Here is a 19,449-nt window from a genome sequence, read left to right on the forward strand (position 1 = left end):
GATTAAAATTGAACATTTTAGATTAAGCACCCTTGCCAAAATATTCTCTGTAGTTACCCAATATGAAAATATTATGAGATGTCACATTTTACATTTTTTATACATGAAGGTTTCAGCATGAGGCACATCTACCACGTGCAGACGCGCTCAGATGTGCCCATGCACATGCCCCCATGCTCATACTTAGAGGTAACTTCTTTCCTGAGTTATTTTTTTCTCCCTCAGGAGCATCAGGACAACAGAGGGTAACTGTAAGAGATAAACTCAGACTCTACTGCAGAGTGAGTTATCAAATGCTGCAGAGGTTCCTGCCAGCACATATCTTCACCTCTCCCTTTCCAGACCTAATTGTTGAATCTAAGGAAAAGAAAAAAAATGGGGGAAAAAAAAATCAAATCTAAAATGTATGTCCTTTTGTTGCAGGTGTGCATTTCTCTTCAGATTTCACTTCCCAGTGCTCATCATTTTAAGTATGCAGAACCAGTTTAAAAAAGCAGCTAAAAGTGATTGTCTTATATGTTAAGGCCTCCTAATACCTCTCTACTAGTGCAAAAGGCCAATAAGAGTGAGCAAAAGGATATTTTCTGCAAATTTGACTCCTTTTTACATTGCCTGAGTGATGTAGAGCAGACTCATGCTCCAGACTTTGAATTTTTGTGTCCAAATCTTTGTTCTCTAGAATGAATCTCACAAAGTTGTGGTTGAGAGTACAAAATAACAGCAATCCTGCACTGTTTTTCTTAACTCCAGCACTAAAGCTGGAAAGCCTGTCAAGGCAAACACCGATTTGTAACCCATAGGTGAAGACCATGCTTGGACACCAACATGGCCCATTTCTAAATCACCAGTATTTATTTTATAACCTCCAGGTTATGTCACAGAATTACAGAATGGTTTGGGTTGGAAGGGACCTTAAAGCTCATCCCTGCCATGGCCAGGGACAACTTCCACTATCCTGGGTTGTTCCAAGTCCCATCCAACCTGGCCTTGAACACTTCCAGGGATGGGGCATTTACTATGTTTAAAGAAGAAGGAAAATGTTTGAAGGATTATACAAGATTTAGTGTCTAAACAGTGATTGACAGCCACTAAAAGCAGATGCAGGAGTGAAAAGGGAGCTCTGACAGAACAATCTCATAATCCCCAAGAATCACAGCTTTGTTTAAAGCAGCCAAATCATCAAGATAGAGCAGGATCCCCTTTCCCTCCCCCTAAACAGGAGCTGGTTAAGGATGTAAAACCCAATCATTGCTTCATCAGCCAACTTGATTGCTGCTTCCAGCATCCAAGCTCCTCAGCTGGCACAACCTCTGCCAGCCCATAACACAAAAAGTTCACTTTCCATCACTGTAAAGCGTTAGACACGGAGGGTGACTCATGTGAGAGTGTCTCGCTTGCTGTTACCATCCATTGGACATCCAGCGTGGAGTATCAGTGAACTCCCTCACATTCATCCCAGGAAAGCAGAAATCTCTCTCCTTGGCTCTGCATTCCCTCTTGGCTCCTCCCGTTGCCAGCTGTTACATTTAATGGCCATCAAACTGTTTGTGCCTCCGAATTAAAAGTCTCCTGGAGGCTATGTCAGATCCTGCCTTTCCTCCTGAGGAACGCAGCGATTCCCTGCTCCGATGGCCCTTGTGCTGTCTAATGAATATGGTAAAGTTGTTTTTGAGGCTGCAGCAGTAGGGTTTTCCTGCCCTTAACTATGTGTAACAAGCAGTAAAAATTTCACTCCATAACTAGGCTTTAACATCTATTCTAATAGATAAATTCTGAAAGATCCCATAACTGGGCTGGCGTTTGTTGGTGAGTCGCTCTGGTGCTTTGATCATTGATGTTATTTTACAATGTTACAGAAGAGCATGGAGTGGGGACTGCCAAAAAAATGTGCCTACCCTCAATTATATTTTTAACATTAGGTGTTGAAACATTCTGTGAAACATCTCAGGACTGGATGTTCAGGAACTAGGAACACTATGGACGCTATGAACTCCCCCCTAAGATAAAACAGTCATAAATTGGACTACATCCCATGTTTTTGTATCTGCATAATTTACAGATTTGTAATCACAAGACTATTTAAAAAACTATTTATTAAAAAAAATCTATTGAAATCCAACACTTTCATAGGAAGAAATCTATTTTACATTTTTTTTCAAGCTAAAAAAATATCCATCATTTTAAAAATCATCAACATTTAAATGTTCATTTTCAATTTTCCCTTCACACCTTTCAGTGAAGTAAAATAGATTGTCTGTTAGGTTTTTTTCATCTAAATATTGGAAAATTATCTATAATTTAGAATTTTCATCCTTGTTTTAAGTACAAAAATCTTCAAACACCAACTCATCATCGTATTCTACCATATTTTGTTTCCTTTAACATCCTGGTCTTGGGTCATTTAGAATGTGAACTTAACTTGAGGACAAAATTTTCCCCTGCAATAAATCAGCACAAATCCTGTTTATTCCCAGTAAAAGGTGACCAAGTTGATTTTGATTTGATATCACAATCCAAGCAAATTATTTCTGCTTTCAGTGAGGTGCAACCACCTCTAGTGGCAGAAATCAGTCACCTGCTAAAAGACTGTGGCAAAGCCACACAGTTTTAGGGGGAAATAAAAAAATTATGGAAAGAGGGTATTAGGAAGGAAATCTTTCCTGTGAGAGTGGTGAGGCCCTGGCACAGGTTGCCCAGAGAAGCTGTGGCTGCCCTTGGATCCCTGGAAATGTCCAAGGCCAGGCTTGACAGGGCTTGGAGCAACCTGGGATAATGCAAGGAGTTGTGATTGGAATGAGAAGATCTTTAAGGTCCCTTTCAACACCAATGACTCTGTGACTTTAAAAGAATGATAATTTAAAGCTATTTCTCTATACCAATATCAGTTAAAATTTAGTAGTTTTTCTTCTATCATAAAAAGAGGTACTGGATATTTTCTAAACTGAAGGGTTTCAAAGGTGAACATCTGCCTCAAAACTATCCTTCAAAAATCATCAGCTCATGGTCCATTACCAGCATACAGAGAAGAGTGTTTCCACTGAGACTTCATCATGCTGATCTGAGCTCCTCTGTCATCCCAGCACCTCTGTGCTTCCAGGATCCAGTCACATTTAGACTGGTATTTAGCTCAGGTATCTCCACGTGTTGTTTCAGATCTTAGTATCCCCCATAATTCTTTCATTCGTCTTGGTTTCCTTATTTTATCAAACATTACGAGTGAGATTCATTTGGCTGAAGGTAGGTCATTGCAATTTAAATTTCTGTGCCAAGATCAGTCACAGCAAATCCTCTCCCCAGTCAAAATTGGGAAAAAAAAAAATACTCCAGAATTGTGTATTTTCCTCATCCTGAAGTAGATATCTAAAACTTGAAGATAAATTACCTTTTGAAAGTGGTTGTTGCTATCCATTAAATTTAGTAAGTTTTCTGATGGATTAGCTCTGATCAGCTATATGAAATGTCACATCTCAAAGTGAAATGAAATTAATTGAACTTAATCTAAAAGAAATTTTAAAAGCTGTATTATAAAAATTAATCTTCAGTGTGATTTATGGCAGACTGAATGGAGAAAAATAGATTGCATATACTACTTTGATGAAAATTTTTATAAACTATAAAAAATTACTGAAAGAAATTAAATGTCATTTAGATTTACCTTATGCTTGCTTTGAATTTAGGGCTGTGTGATTTGATATAGGAGGGTAACACAGGTGCCTAAATCCAGGCCAGTAATTCTGGTAGTGGTCCAGTAGAGCACCTGCAACATCCACACAGGAACAGAAGATTTGATGAGAGAGACCTGAACCTAAAAACCAGGTGCAACACCTTGGCACAAAGATGTTGATGCATCTAAATATCCTATTTCAGTTAGAAGTTGAATTAAAAAAACCCCTTACTTTACCTCTCTGAAAGAAGTGAGATTCAGATGATGAGAATGAGTGGGCAGAACTCCAGGTGTGGGTAACAGTGGTATCCAGCCTATCCCAGGCTGTGGGTGTCTTAAAAGTGATCATCTCACAGAAGGTACTGCTAAAATTAAACTTTTTGGCAAGGAGAGACTTCACCTACACAACCTGAGGTGAAGCATTTGCTTGGTTGCTGTTAGAGCCCGAGGGCACAGTGATATAAGGAGTGTGCCCATGAAAAGCGTTAGGCACCGGAAGAGATTAGCACTGATAATATGGAAAAGAAATAAAATGCAAGTTTTAAGAAGGGATTTGAAGAGTTTTCAGGAGGCTTCACCTGTCATGGTTAATATCTACTGCAGCACTCTGATCATGAGGGCCAGGAAATTCTTCTCAAGTCTGTGTCCATAATCAGGTCTTGAAATAGTGGCTCAAAGTAAAATGGAGAAATGTAATCGCCTTTGTTTATCACAAAGAAATGATTTGACAAGGATCTGTGAGATCACACCCAGGGAAATGGGCCACATTTCATCTGCACAAGGAAGAAAAGCAAAATAAAAATTATACCTGTGGAGATTCTTACCTACAAAGACTGCACGAGGTGTGGTTTAGCAAAGTGAAGCCAATGGGTGGAGCACCTGCTGGGCTGAATTTTGGCTTGTTCACACCTTTACATTTCTTTAGCAGCTTATTCCTGCTTAGACCCTCTACAAAATAGTTTCCTTCAAAAAAAGTGGTGCTCATTTCTCTCTCTGACGCTCATAAGAGGGGAAGAACAATTGGCAGAATGAATGGAGAAAAAGGACCGGGGTGCCAGGGGAAGCTGTCAAGTTGTGGGGCTCATCTGCTCTTTCCAGTCCTAGAGCAGCCCTTGATTGTTTCACAAAATATCTTCATCCCATGATGCTACAGACAGCTCAGCCCAGAAAAAGGGATGTTCCTTGGTCTCTATGAACCAGAAATCACTGAAAGGAATTCTCCAACCTGTATATAGGAGAGGCTGGTGAAGGACCTGCCACGTGCCTTGTCTTGTCTGACTAACATTTCATAAAATCCATCTCTTTTTCTCTCTGATAAACATCTACTGCACATGAACTAAATTGAGGAGTTCTAGATTGAGAATTAGGCAATTTTTTTTCTCTGGAAGGGTGGCCAGGCATGGCAACAGGCTGCCCAGGAAAGTGGTGGAGTCCCCATCCATGGAAGTGTTCAAAAATATGTAGATGTATTTAGGGACATGGGTTAGTGGTGGGCCTGGCAGTGCTGTGTTTATGGCTGGACGCAAAGGTCTTAGAGGTCTTTTCCAGCTGCCAAAATTCTGTGATCCTAAAAATCACCACAAAAAAAAAGCACCAGAATAGATTCCAGCCTGGCTGCTCTTCAGGTGACTTTTCTCAAGACTGGGTATATGCCCCAAATAAATTCTTTCTTGTTTTAAGGAAGAAACTAATCTTGTCCCTAACCAGAACATTTCATTCCAATAGTTTCTTCTTGCTAGTTGATACTTGAAAATTAAAAATATTTTCTTAATTTCTTTTCTTTCTCTTTTCTTTTCTTTTCTTTTCTTTTCTTTTCTTTTCTTTTCTTTTCTTTTCTTTTCTTTTTTATTTCTTCTCTTTTCTTCTCTTTTTCCAAGTGCACATCAACTCCTTTTTCTGGAGGACTCCAAACCTGGAGATTTAATCAGTAGGGTGGGGACTCTGACAACGTTACCCACTGGCTAAATAAGCCACTTTCAGTTTGTGCACACAAATTTGATACTCTTCCAGCATCAGATAGCATCTCAAAAAGATTTCTTTTATCTTTATCCTTGTTCAAACAAGATGTCTGGGTGGTAATATTTCCGTTCTCTCTCAGCCTACAGAGTCCTAACAATAACACACTTCACATGGGTTAATCAAACCGAGATAATAGTGTCATAACTGAGCCAAAATTCTGGAAATCTCATATAGCAGCAAGAGAAACACCAATTCATTGAAATTTTCCTGTGCCAAGGCAATGAATACAACTGGAATTGTACTGTTGTGAATATCTACACAACGATGTAGAGACTACAGGCAGGTTTCTCTTTCAGGGAAGTGATTCTCAATTATTTTTAAGATAATCAGCTTTACTTTCTCCAAATGAGCTGCAATTCCCGTTTACTAACAACATGGATAACTTGATTAACATGAACTCTTAAATTCTGGAAGTTTAAAATTCTCTTGAATTGGGAATTATTGCCCATTATATTTCCCCATTTAAATGCTATTTCACCCCTTCAGCTTCACTTGCTATCCCAGTGCATCCCAACAAAGATTCCTTCAGTTCCTAAATACTCACTATTCAAGCCTTGACAATTACACACAGAATATTTGCATACTGTTATTATGCTTCTGTTAACCATCTATGAGCAAAGCTTTATTTATTCTACCCTTGTACTTGCTCCTAATAATACCACCATTCCCAGCTTTGATCTTCTTGTTCTTGGAACAATTCTTGCATGTTGTCAGCACCTTTTTATTTTGATGATGTTGACAATAAAATATTTTTCCAGGTGAATTTGCTGGGATTTACCTAGAGGTCTTCCCTTCCTGAAGTGGGATATAACATGCTCCTGTATGCAAAATTTAGGATTGTAGCAAAGACTCTTATCTTACCCAGTTTTCCAGCCCAGTACCTCTCAGGATTGCCAAATAGAGATCATCTGCACTGGGCAATTTAAGTGAGGCAAGGTTGCTCAGAGCTAGGACTAAATCCCTGACTCCTGAGCCTCTCATCATTCAGATGGTTTTCCTACATGTGTAGGTAGAGGCTCTGTGACTTCTAAAAAAGTGAAGTTTTTTTCCTTTCAATACTTATAGGGAGCTCACAAAAACTGTGAAGAGGGACTTCTGACAAGAGCATAGCAAGATAGGACAAGATATAGTGGCTTTAAACTACAAAAACAACAACAACAAAAAAAATCTCCCGATTTATGTGAGATATTAGAAATGTGTTTTTTTCTTTGAGAGTGTGGTTAGGTCCTGGCACAGGGTGCCCAGAAAAGCTGTGGCTGCCCCATCCCTGGAAGTGTCCAAGGCCAGTTGAATAGAGTCTGGAGCAACCTGGGAACATGGAAGCTGTCTTGCCCATGGAAGAACTTTGGAACTGGATGGGCTTTCACATCCCTGCCAACTCAAACACGTTCATGATTCAATGATTACACAAAAAGGAATGCAAAGAAAAAGAAGGGCAAGGCTGCTTAGGGAGGAAATAATTAATTTATGCTGCTGGTGGCTGGAAATGCCCTTTGTGTTAAGATTTTAACTAAAATTAAGATATGAAAATCATGTCAGTGCCTTATTATTTTTCTACTCTACCATACTGGTCACCTTTTCACTTTACAGAGGTTTGCATAATTGAGAAAACCCATATGGCTGTGGTACATTCATGGCACATCTAATTAGAACAATAGAAATTGAACAAAAAGCAAATTATTTTCACAAGTAACAACATTTTTATTTTTAGATGCATATTCCTCTCAGCTGTCTGCCCAAGCACTTTGTAGTCTGCTCTGTTCAGGCCTCCATCAGCAGCTGAGAGACATTAGTGTAGCTGCATGTGTGCTACTCTGTATGCAAAAGATATCTATGAGTATTAACTAAATTTGCAAGAGGAATTAGGATCAGTAATAAATGCTTTAGCAAAGAGGCTTTTGGGAATAAAAAATATATCTTCAGGCAAAATTCTCATAAACTAGACATCATCTTTGATTTACAGTTTATAGTATTTTCTTGCCTGCGTCCAATATTCCCAGCTTCAGTGCTCCTGATCTGTTTGGTGTGATTGACTGTGTAGGGTGGGAGGGCAGTTCTGGAGGATAAAAAGTTAAGTCAATGCAGTCATGAACCTAGGGAAATAAAGAACATAAACTTCAGTTTGTATTACCCAAGCCGGGCTGAAACCTGTTAGTTCCACTCACTGGTCCTAATACACAAATACTGTGCCAATGATAACCAATTCAGTGGCCTTTTGGTTGAAAGAGCAAAATATGGCCATGTGTGCAGGGAGGAGGCAAAGATGATTTTCTGGGATGGAATTTCTGGGATGCTCCCTTCCCATTCTACATAAAACCAGCTGTCAGTCTCAGGCTCACTGGGAGCTTCACCTCAGCAACAATTATGAGAGCTGGCCTGAAGTTGTTGTCCACCTCTGCTTCTGTAGATTCATAGTGCATGAGGCCAGAAGGGGCCATTAGAATTCTCTTGCCTGATCTCCTGTGTAATAAGTGGATTATTATGATCTCCTCTGTCCTTAAAGTCTTTAGATCACATTGTCACATACCTTGGCTTTTGAAGAATTATCCCCAAGAGGATTTTTTCCTTTTTTTTTCCTTTCAATTTTAAATGACCCTATTAATGGAGCTTCCACCAGTGACAGGTTGTTTGAAAGTCACTTTAGGACTATTTTTTCCCATTCTGGTAGTCAGCTTCTACGTTTCTTTAATTAATTTAATTCCATTGCTCATGGCAATGTCCACACCCTAAATAATTCTTCACCTTCTTTGGCATTTAAACCTTTCAAATGACTGTAGGCAATTTTTCTATTTCTTTTTAGTCATTTCCTAGCCAAGCTACATGGATATTAGTTTTTCAGATCTGTCCTCATAAGACAGCCCTCCCCAGCCTCTTCAGTGATGTCTCAGCCTTGTTCTTCACTACCACACAGGCAGAGCTCTGAGTTCTCTTCCTGAGTTAACCCATCCAGCCCAAACAAGGTGTGGGCAAAATTCCCAACTTAACGAGTCCATCAAAGCTGCCACTGACTTCACTCAGTGTTGGAGCAGGACTTCTTTGGTGAATGATACAAGGAAATGAATTAGAAGCTATCTAATGTTATCTCTGAAAAACATTTTCTTTTCTATATCCTGACATGACCTCATGGGTATTTTCCAGATCACTTTTATTTCAAGTAATTTTGCCCTTTTTTTGCCTGAGTCTCACTTGCCACACAATCTTTTTGCATGAATTGGTGGGGTTTTATTTAATTCAGGGTGTTTTAAATTGAGTTTTTCAGGTTGAATATTATTTCATGTCTCTTGCCAGTGTATTTCCTGTGTGCCCCTCTGTATTATTCCTCTTTCCCCTAAAGTGACTTCTCCATCTCTGGTGCATTCTCACTAAGATGAGGTTTTATTGTGCTCAGTTTCTAACTGAGTGTCCTCATTTCAAAGAGGTACCAACTGATTATATTTTGCAAATGCAATTATAACCTGCTATTTACAATAACCTTCTTCAAAGCAATAATGAGAACTTCCAACTTTTATTTTGCTGTGTGGTATAAGCAAGAGGATCTCACTAGGACAGCTGTACCATTCTCCACATTATTCAAAGGAATTCTAGTTTTCATTAACTTCTTGCTGAGGGTTTTCATTACATTTTCAGTCCATACAATAGACTTATCAGTCAAGCCAGAGCAAGTTAATGTGCTGAATTAGATTTTGAGTCTAATACTTGGCAATTACCTATTCTACAGTAATAGATAAAATATTGTTAGGGTCATATCAGTATCCGTCTGTAGCTTACCATCCATTCATAATATATATACTAATATATATATATATATATATATAAATATATTCAAATGAAATATATTATTTACATCTTAGGAAACATAAATATATGTGTGTGTAACGTGTTTTGGTAGATACACACCTAGTAAGACATTAAGCATTCCTGTAAAACTCAGTAGTCAAGAGAAAGTGTCTAAAAAACCTCAATTTAGTCACCCAATGTGAAAAGAAGAGTAAAAATGAAGTTGGCAAAATCAAAACCAGTGAGAAGATGCATGATTAGATGATGAAGTTTATCACCAAGACAACTTTTCAACCTAAAACCTCAACTAATTTAGAAAAGTACAGGGAGTTACTGAATAAGATGATGAGTATTAAAATGTAAAGTGTTGATTACGAATAAGGTAGAAAGTTACATCAGCTAGGGCTTAAATACTATTTCTATGAAAATGAGGATACAGGAGGGACATGTGATTGCCATGGCCATCTCATCATGGAGGATTCAATTTAACTGCCTAAAAGTGTATAGACCCTGTCCTCCTCAATTCCCTGGAGCATCCAAGGCATACTTATGGGACTGACAGATACAGAATCAATAGAAACCTTATGATTCTTCAGAGTGGTACAGCCCTGCAACTGTAAGGTGATATTTGATGTACAAGAATATGCACCCAGTTTCTGCAGTTTCACTCACTCACAGAAACATCAGTTTCTGCACCATCACAAGGGGAGATGGCACTGGATGGCCCCAGATGGCTGCTCAGGGAAGATGTGGCTGCCCTGGAAGTGTTCAAGGCCAGGTTGGACAGGGTTTGGAGCAACCTGGGATAGTGGAAGTGTCCCTGTCCATAGCAGGGGTTTGGAATGAGATCATCTTTGAGGTCCCTTCCACCCCAAGCCCTTCTGTGATTCTATGATTCTAAGATATCCCCACCTCTGTTCCTTTAAATCGATTTCTTCAGACAGATTTCCTTAGGAAACAAAACTCCTCTACCAATGTGTGTTACAATTCAAACTTTATGTGGGTGCCTGTCAGTCGCTGCATTTCCTAACTACACCTGTAAGGAAATCCATAAAATCCATCTTGACAGTGGCTGCTCAGTGCTTGTTTTTTGGTGATATGGAGGAGCTGTTGTACAGGATTAGCCAATTCATCCAAAATCAGGAAGGAAGCCTGTGCTTGAGCTTGGAACAGCTTGCAGGTCAAAACTGATTTTCTCCCCCTGTGTGGACAGAGTGAAATTAAGTTAGAGTTAAAAAAACCCAACAAACTATTGCAAGGCAGTAAAATTAAGCTGAAATCAAACTTTAATCCTTGGTGCCTTTGAGTACAGATCACTGCCAAGGACCATTTTCCAGGGCTGTATTTCTCAGTTTTAATGAACTTAGGCTGAGAGTTGAGAGTATTGCAAAGCAGTTCAACACCCCAATATATTTATGAAAGCAAATAAAGCTTCCAAAATAATTTTGGTCCTGCCTATAATTTGGTACACTCCAGACAGTTGTCCAGTGCTGAGACCAGCTGTCATGGGAAATCCTGCACCAAACTCTTTAATCTTCTGAACCTCTGAAACCATGGATGACCATAACAAAAATTCTTATGGGGAGCATCCATGACCAGTTTCACCTCCTGAGCCAGGCCCAAACATTTTGGGGGACAGTTCTAGATGGCCAGAGACACTCTAAAGACTAAAACTGTAGACAAAACTGAGTTCTAGAGCCTGACAATGTTAGGAAGTGTTAAATTCACCTGTGTAGCTTCGGGGTCAGCTCAGATATTTGCTTGGTTGTTCTCTCCTAAAGAACAATCTTACTGCTAACATGAATTTTGATTATGCATTTTCTGAATTGAGTGATAATGGTTACAAATTCACATTTTGTAATAAATAAGAAATAAATAAATAGAAAGGGAGGAGAAGAAAGAGAGAACATGTTGAAACTGAAGTGTCAAAACCTGCTATTTTAACATTATTGGATTAAAACATTTATTTCCATGTTCTATGCAATTTTTCATGTTAAAATGGTGTTTATTTTATGTAAAATGCAAATTTTGGATTTAAAAACTCCATCACACACACACAAACCGAAACCCAAAAAATAGAACTCCATAACAAAACCAAACACCCAGATATTACTTAAAGTGGCTGGGAAATCAAGTAGAAAGATGTGAAAGTAGGATTTTCAGAAGCACCTACATTATTTAGGAGCAAAAGTCTCAGGTAAAGACATGTGGTTTTATCTATCAAAGTGCCTTGCTCAAACTTGTTCAACGGATCAGTGACATATCAGGAGGACCTTTGATATGAGTGCATGTTTAGTTTCATAATTTCTTTATCATTTGTCTGACCTACTGTGTCCTAATGTTCCTCTCCACCAGCTTGGTCCTTATTCAGGGAAACTCCAGTTTATTTAATGTTTTTGCATAACCCGGTTGCTATCCACTGCAAACACTTCACAGGCCACAGACTCCGTACACCTGACCTGGCATTTACTGCAGCCCACAGATTCTTAGTGCAATCCATAAAGGACATTTGGCATTGCTCTGCCTTGCCAAATCCACCTCAGGGTTAAGCTTCATATGTTCTCTTTTGCATCAGTTCCTTTAAAGATGGTGCTTTCTTTAATGAGCTGTCAGAGCTGAGCATTTCTCTGCAGTTAAATGGTACCACACTTTCCCTGGATTTATTCATGCCCATAATTAGAGAGCACAGCACTGTCCCCATCTGCAAGCTGGGAGTCAGTGGCAGGTGAGGTGCATGGGGAGCTGGGAGTGTCAGAGCCATCAGGTCATCCTGAATGTGGCCATTTAAAAAAAAAAAAAAATCCTCCACAGAAAAGTGAGGATTTGTCACACCAGGCTGAACTGATGACCCCTCAAGCACCTCTGGCAACATTCAGTTCCTGATTTTTAGGTAAAAGAAAAGGAAAAAATACAAAGGTGTCCTACATGTTGAGTTCCCAATGTAAGTAAATGTTTCTTTCATCCTTGTGCCAGGATGGGGGGAAAAGAGAATTTTTCTTTTATTCTTCTATTTTTATGTTTATTATTTGACTAAGGTTGGGACACAATTTTCATAGAATCATCATAGAATCACAGGAAGGTTTGGGTTGGAAGGGACCTCAAAACTCATCCAATTCCAAATCCCTGCATGGGCAGGGACACTTTCCATTATCCCAGGCTGCTCCAAGCCCTGGCCAACCTGGCCTTGGACACTGCCAGGGATGGGGCATCCAAAAAACAAGCTTTTAATTGTCCATTGGAACTTTTTATTTAAAAAAAAAAAAAAGGCAAATTAAAAAAAAAAAAAAAAAAAAAAGAACCCCTGACAGTTATTTTTCAACATGCAATAAAATTTTATAAAATATTCTGATAATACCTTCCATGAGGATTTATATAGGATTGCTCCGACAAGTCAGCATTTTAAGGAGAAGGTGGCTTTTGATATCAAGGTTTGTTTATATTTCAGGAAAAAGAGAACCAGCTTTAATCATACTTTATCTGCTTCTCCTTTTTAAGCTGCTGTCTTTTGGGTAGAGAGATCATTTTTACAAAGAGTTTTTACAGCAGACCCACTAGGCATTATTAGAATCAAACTGATGATATTCCTCCTTAGGGCTAAAGAAATGGAGATAAGAGAAGTAAATACAATATTCAAGGTAATTTTTAATAAAACTGAAAAAGAAAAAAAGTCTATGCTTTCTTCAAATTTAGATGATTCTCTTGATCCTGAGAATAAATGCAACAATTTGCCAACCAAACTAATTTTCCAAAGCAGTCAGGGTAGAATCAGTAATTTTATAATAGGATGAGTTTGCAGGTTTAACCACAAAGAAATAGCCTTTTCCTGCAGAAGTTGATATGAAAAAAGGGTAGATAGCATGAATAATTATGATGGCTTGAAGAATATGTTTTGAAATTGCTTGAGAGTGAAGATTAGTTTTTTGAGTAGATGGACATTTTCACAGTAAGTGTTCAGGGAAGGGGCTTGAATGATGCAAAGAAATTTTTTAAATTTTCTTTTATTTTTTATTTTATTTTATTTTATTTTATTTTATAATAGATTTCTTTTCCTTTTTCCCAAACAGGGCGCTACATACATATACAAGTATGCCCGTATATCTATCAAACTTAAAACCAGTAATAATTCAGTCTGCTCAATTGCTTTAATACTGAAATTCCTGATCTGTCTGGTTATTTTGCCAAGACGCAGGCCAAATCTTCAGAAGACTAAATAAATCCATAAGTCTTTGACACCTCTGAAACTTACTGGGAAAAAATAGAAATTCTAATGGTTCCAGCAATAGGTATGGATTAGTGTGTTGAACTGTTTCATTTTAACAGATCTGAATTATTTCTTATTTTTGATCTTTCCTTTTAATATAAATTGCTTTAAAAGTCAAAACTGAAAATGTATGTTGACCAAAAAAACCCTTTAAAAATTATTAATGTCCAAGGGGGCTATTTTTGTACTTCTTGACTGTCCCCCAAAAGTAGGGACTTCCCTACTGTCCTCTCATTTTTCTTTATTATTAAACTAGCTATTTTTTTTTCCCTGAGAAAACCTGTGGATTCAACAAACAGCCAACCCCTTCCAAAGATTTTGTTGAAAATTTTCAACCCCTTTCTGTTTATTCACTGCCCTGCTACACTAATGCTTTGCTGCCCTGTAATCCTGACACAGGGGCAGTTTTTCCCAGGATGGACACAAAGCCCATGGGAATGTGCACATGTTTGAGCTCCTGCAGCCTTTTAATCTGCAAGTGGCACCATTAACCCCAATAAAAGCGTTCACAGGCATGTGCCACAGTGCCCACTGCTCCTGCCCTTTGTTCCCAGTGCTCATCCTGCGAACAGAAAAGCAAAACTTGGCTAATAACCTGACTTCAATGGGAGCCAGCACAAAATGTGATTCCTTTCTCCCTCAAGTTTGGGATGTTCATGTCAGGTGAGGGGCCTGAGCTCACAGCTTCACTTCTGAGAGAGGGAGAGCTGCTTCTGAGGGCACTGAACCTGCTCCCTTCTGTCCCTGTGTCCTCCATGGCTGTAGAGAACAACCTGGATCATGGAATCATGGAATGATTTGGGTTTGAAGGGACCCTAAAGATCATCCAGTTCCACCCCCCTGCCATGGGTGAGGACACATTCCACTGTCTCAGGTTGCTCCTTTCCAGCCTGGCCTTGGACACTTCCAGGGATGGGGCAGCCACAGCTTCCCTGGGCAACCTAAGTCAAGGCCCCACCACCCTAACAGGGGAAAAAATTCTTTTTAACATCTAGGAATATTTGATATATTTAACTTCTACCTATCTAATGCTGAAAGGATTAATCCCACATTATTTCTTTATTCTGGTTTGAATCTGAACTCAAGCTTGGAGTTCTTCCAGTGACACCCACAGGTTTTGCCTTGCATCTATCCACCACGGCCACCATTAAAACAAAAGATCAACACTTAAACCCTTCCTTTATTTCCCACTGTCACTTCAGATGCAGCTTTCCCCTTATAAGAAGAGGAAATGCCAAAAGTGTCACAGTAAATGCAATTACCAGCGTCTGCATAATGTTTGGGGCTCGAGCCCTTTTGTTTGTTTGTTTTCCTCTTTCAGCGCTCACATTTACTTCTCCAGAGAAAGCTTGACGTATTTAAAAAACCATGAGTGAGACGATCCCACAGAAAGAGCTGCTGCCACAATAAAGCAGAAGTTAAGTGACACCAAAGTCCCCTTGTCTGGCAGGCACATGCACACCCGGAGTCCCATCTGCTGGGTCCCGATAACTCATTTGCAGGGGGCACGACGAATGGCTCGGCTCGGAGCAGGCGGAATCAGCTGCAGCACACGTGCCTCTTGCTCTCTAATTCTTTATTGTTATTCCCTGAACTCCGGTGGCCCCAAGCAGCAGGAGACAGGGACACATGTAACAGCTCTCACCCTCTGGCCCAGATACCAACCCCCCCCCCCCCCCTTTTTTTTTTTTTTTTTTTTTTTTTTTTTTTTTTTTTTTTTTTTTTGTGTATGTGTGTTAGGCTACAAACACTTCCCAGGACTCTCATTCACCGTGGCAGAGCTGTTCCGAGAATTCGGCTGACACTCACATGGAGCTCGTTTTCTGTTCCTTTCAGCAATGCCACTGCTCAGGAGGGGGAAACACATCCAGGCTTTCTGTGAATAAACCTTTAGCAAAACTCCAGGAAAAAAAAAAATAAAAAAGGAAAAGTCCAGCAAATCCATCATTGTATCTGAGCAGCAGCAATCGGGAGCCAAGGAGGAATTTTTTCCCAAGTAACAAGGAGGTACTGCCCACACTTGGCTTATCTGGGCAGTGATTTACATATATAACTCTCCGTGAAGAAGAGGTATCCGCTCTCTTTGACCTCAGTAAATCAAAAGCAGACAGGTCACAACTTTAACTTATTTCTTTGGATACCAATCCACCGACACACAGAACTGTATGAAGCACATGCATAATACATAACCCAGCTCTGGTGCAGACCATCTGACTTCTTTTAACCCCCCTGGTTCTTTTACTTTAATGGTGCTGAATTTAGACCTGTCATTTCAGGTTCTTTTTGTGTCTGTTGAATATATTTGGCCAGAGTTTGTTCTCTGCCTCTCCAATGAGGTCAGTAAGTAACTCAGTGTTTACACAGATGTTTCACAGAGTAGAATCTGTTGTTAATATGTAAATTGCATACGTGTGTCTGCCACTGAGTGTATATATTTATAGCTGGATAGTTGCAGGTAAATAAAGATATATGGATCTGCATATATATGGAGAGAGATAGATATAGGTATATAACATGCATATAAGGACACAGAAATTCCCAGGATTATGTATAAGATTTGAATTACTGTATAGGTTCTACATGTAAGATATTAGGAATTACGTAGGTATATACTGACCCTATAGGTATACAGAGATATATATATACACATACATACATATATTGGAGGACACCCTTATCACATGTGGTTACTATCATATGGTGATAAGATATTGCTTCTGTTCAAATAGGTGTAAATATCCTTCAGCAGCTGCAGGCTTCTGATTTACCAGGGAAGAGAGATGGTTCTGGTGTCAGCATTAGGAGTCTGCTTTCTTGTCTGCCTGAAGACAAGTGCAGCCCTGCACCAAGCAAATTTTATTGCTTTTTCAAATTATTTTTAAATAATAAGAAGTATTGTGGTTATTTATTATTATTATTATTATTATTATTAGAACAGGCTTTCTGCAACAAGAGTGCCTTGAAAATGAAGGAGCAGTGATGAGACTGACTCTATCATGTCTTGACTTTGCAATTTGATGGTTTTGAAAAACCTGAAAGGAAAAAAAAAAAAGCATTTCTTTAACACAAATTGTTCAGGTTTTACTCCTTTAAAGAATCACAGAAAGTCCTGAACTTGAAGGAATCCACAAGGATCATTGAGTTCCACTCCTGGCCTGCACAGGACAACCCCAACAACACCATGTGGCTCAAAGAGTTGTGCAAATACTCCTGAAGTTCTGGCAGCCTTGAGGTTGTGACCATTCCCTGGGGACCCTGTTCAGTTTTGGGATGACCCTGGAATGTCCAGTCCCAAACTGCAGATATTTCAGAGAAATTGTGTTCAAAGTATGAGAGAGGTAGAGTCACCACACGTCCCTGTGAAATGTAATTACCCTTAAAATTAGTGGAACAAGAGGTTAAAATTAAATACATTACCCTCATATTTTTGCACAAGAATGTTAATCATAGAATCAAATAATGGTTTGGGTGGGAATGGACCCTGAAGATCATCCAGCTATGGGCAGGGATGATTCTGAAAAGAGATACATCAGGGCTGTGTCTGTGCTTGTAGGTAAGTGAGGATCTCATTTTACCTTTCATCTCCTCCTACAAACTGCTTTTACTGCTTTCCCCCTCACTCTGCTTCACTCCTCTTCCCCAAAAGACCCCACATCTTGTCTATAAAGCCCCTGGCCCTTTCAATCCCATAGTGACCTGTATCAAGAAAGTCCTTGAAGGTGTATTCCACCTCATACTCCAACAAACCAGTCACCAATTAAATCTTCAGCCAATATCTCAGCTGGGTTTTTATAAAGATGTGCTAAAGTGCTTCCTCCTTCAAACATCACAGAAAAGCTCTGTTCTTCTTTTTACCCTGCTAACTCAGAAGTGTAGAGGGAAGGGAAGTTTTGACACTGGGGATGACATTTTCAGCACAGAGGCCTTTGCTCCAGTTCTTGCTCCCAGCATTGTTTCTCTGCTATATGAAATAACCGTTTAATGCAAAATAAAGAATCCTTTCAACAGGGGCAGGAGCCCACACCCACCTCATGTGATAAACTCATGAGTCACATTGCTTCTCGCTCTTGCTCTGGCCATCCCAGGGAACAGTTCACCCTTCCGTGCACGGAAGCAGTTTGAAATTCCCAGCCTTCATCACTACCACGAAACTGCAACAAGCCCAGTGCGGTGGATGATGCTGAATTGATCTCAGAGCTAAAACTGCTGCTTGCCTGGGTGCAGTGCACGTGGCCTCCTGACCTAATTCTGCTTGTGATTTGCAGGCAGGATGTGCTTCTTGCTCCTCGCCCATACCCTGCCTGCCTGGAGGAAGACTGATTTCCCTAAGCTGAATCTAACCAGGAAAAAAAAAACTGCGTGGGAGAGACAAATGTAACCTCTCCCAGAAAAGGATGGATCTTCTGGTATCTCTGAATGTTGTTTATTATACAGGCCATGGAATTAAGCATCCTCAAAGCCACGAAATAAAGCTTGTTCAGGTGAAAATAGTAAATGAAGGTTTAAAGGCGAGGGGGGAGTATCTTTAATATTTAAAGACCAGACACGAGGTAGAGTAAATGAGAAAACTGTTTGCAGGGAGGGGGAACAAGCAGATGGGAAATAGCCTGTATCAATACACCACCAATGGGACTAAGGGCAATCATGATTATTTAAGCTTTTCAAGGGCAAAATAAATAACCCAATCAATTTTTTGTTAATGAAAAATTGGTAAAATGTGACTGCTACTTACATAGAAGTAAGAACGGAGCATAACCCCACATATTTAACATGATCACAAGAGTCCCCACCATTTCTTCATCCTTAGCTGAATTTCAGTTTTGATCCTTGTCTCAGGGATAATAGAAAGGATAATAGAAATAATGGAAAGTATGTAAACAGAGATAACAAATACTACTACTAATAATAAAAGGATAAAAAACTGGTGTATAAATAAGGGAGATAAATCAGACACATATATTTGTCTTTTATTTTTGAAGAAAGAGTTGAAATGAGACTTTCTAATAGGTTTTAAAGGCAAAACTGATTAACAAAAGAAGGCATTTTACACAGAATTAATCCATGATATTTGGTATCACTTTCCATTGCTGTAGCTAAATACCTCTGCATATGTAGGGCTAATTTATGGATGACCCATACCTGGAAGAGTCCAAGACCAGGTTGGATGGGGCTTGGAGCAACCTGGGATGGTGGAAGGTGTCCCTGCCCATGGAATGAGATAACCTTCAAGGTCCCTTCTAACCCAACTCATTCTGTAATTCTGTGTTTCAATTACAAACTTCACTCCCATAAACACTGTTTATGTCAAACTGCACTTGAAGCAATTCCAACAGTTCATAATCAGTTTCATTCACCAGCCATTAGATCATTTGCATGATTTCTTACTATTTTCCTGGATTTCATAATTCTTTTTTGTCTCTTTTTTTTTACATTTTTTTCCCCCCACCGTGTACACAAAGTATTAAAATTGCACACAACTTCTTTGGCTTCAGCTTGCATGTTTAATTTAAAAAATGTCACTTATGTGTTGTTCAGGATGAAAGAACGTTGTGTGATGGTGTTCAAACTAGGCCTTCTGTGGCATCTCCTTCATTAAAGGCCTTTACAAACAGGTTAGAGGATGAGCTCTGAGAAACAACACAGGTAGAGCTGATCCTGCCCTGGGGCTGGGCCATGGAAGAGGTGACCACTTGAGGTCCCTTCCAGCCTTAGGACTCTATGTTTCATT

The sequence above is a fragment of the Pyrgilauda ruficollis genome, unplaced genomic scaffold (assembly GCF_017590135.1).
Source record: "Pyrgilauda ruficollis isolate IOZ18807 unplaced genomic scaffold, ASM1759013v1 scaffold54, whole genome shotgun sequence".
In the NCBI taxonomy this organism is placed as follows: domain Eukaryota; kingdom Metazoa; phylum Chordata; class Aves; order Passeriformes; family Passeridae; genus Pyrgilauda; species Pyrgilauda ruficollis.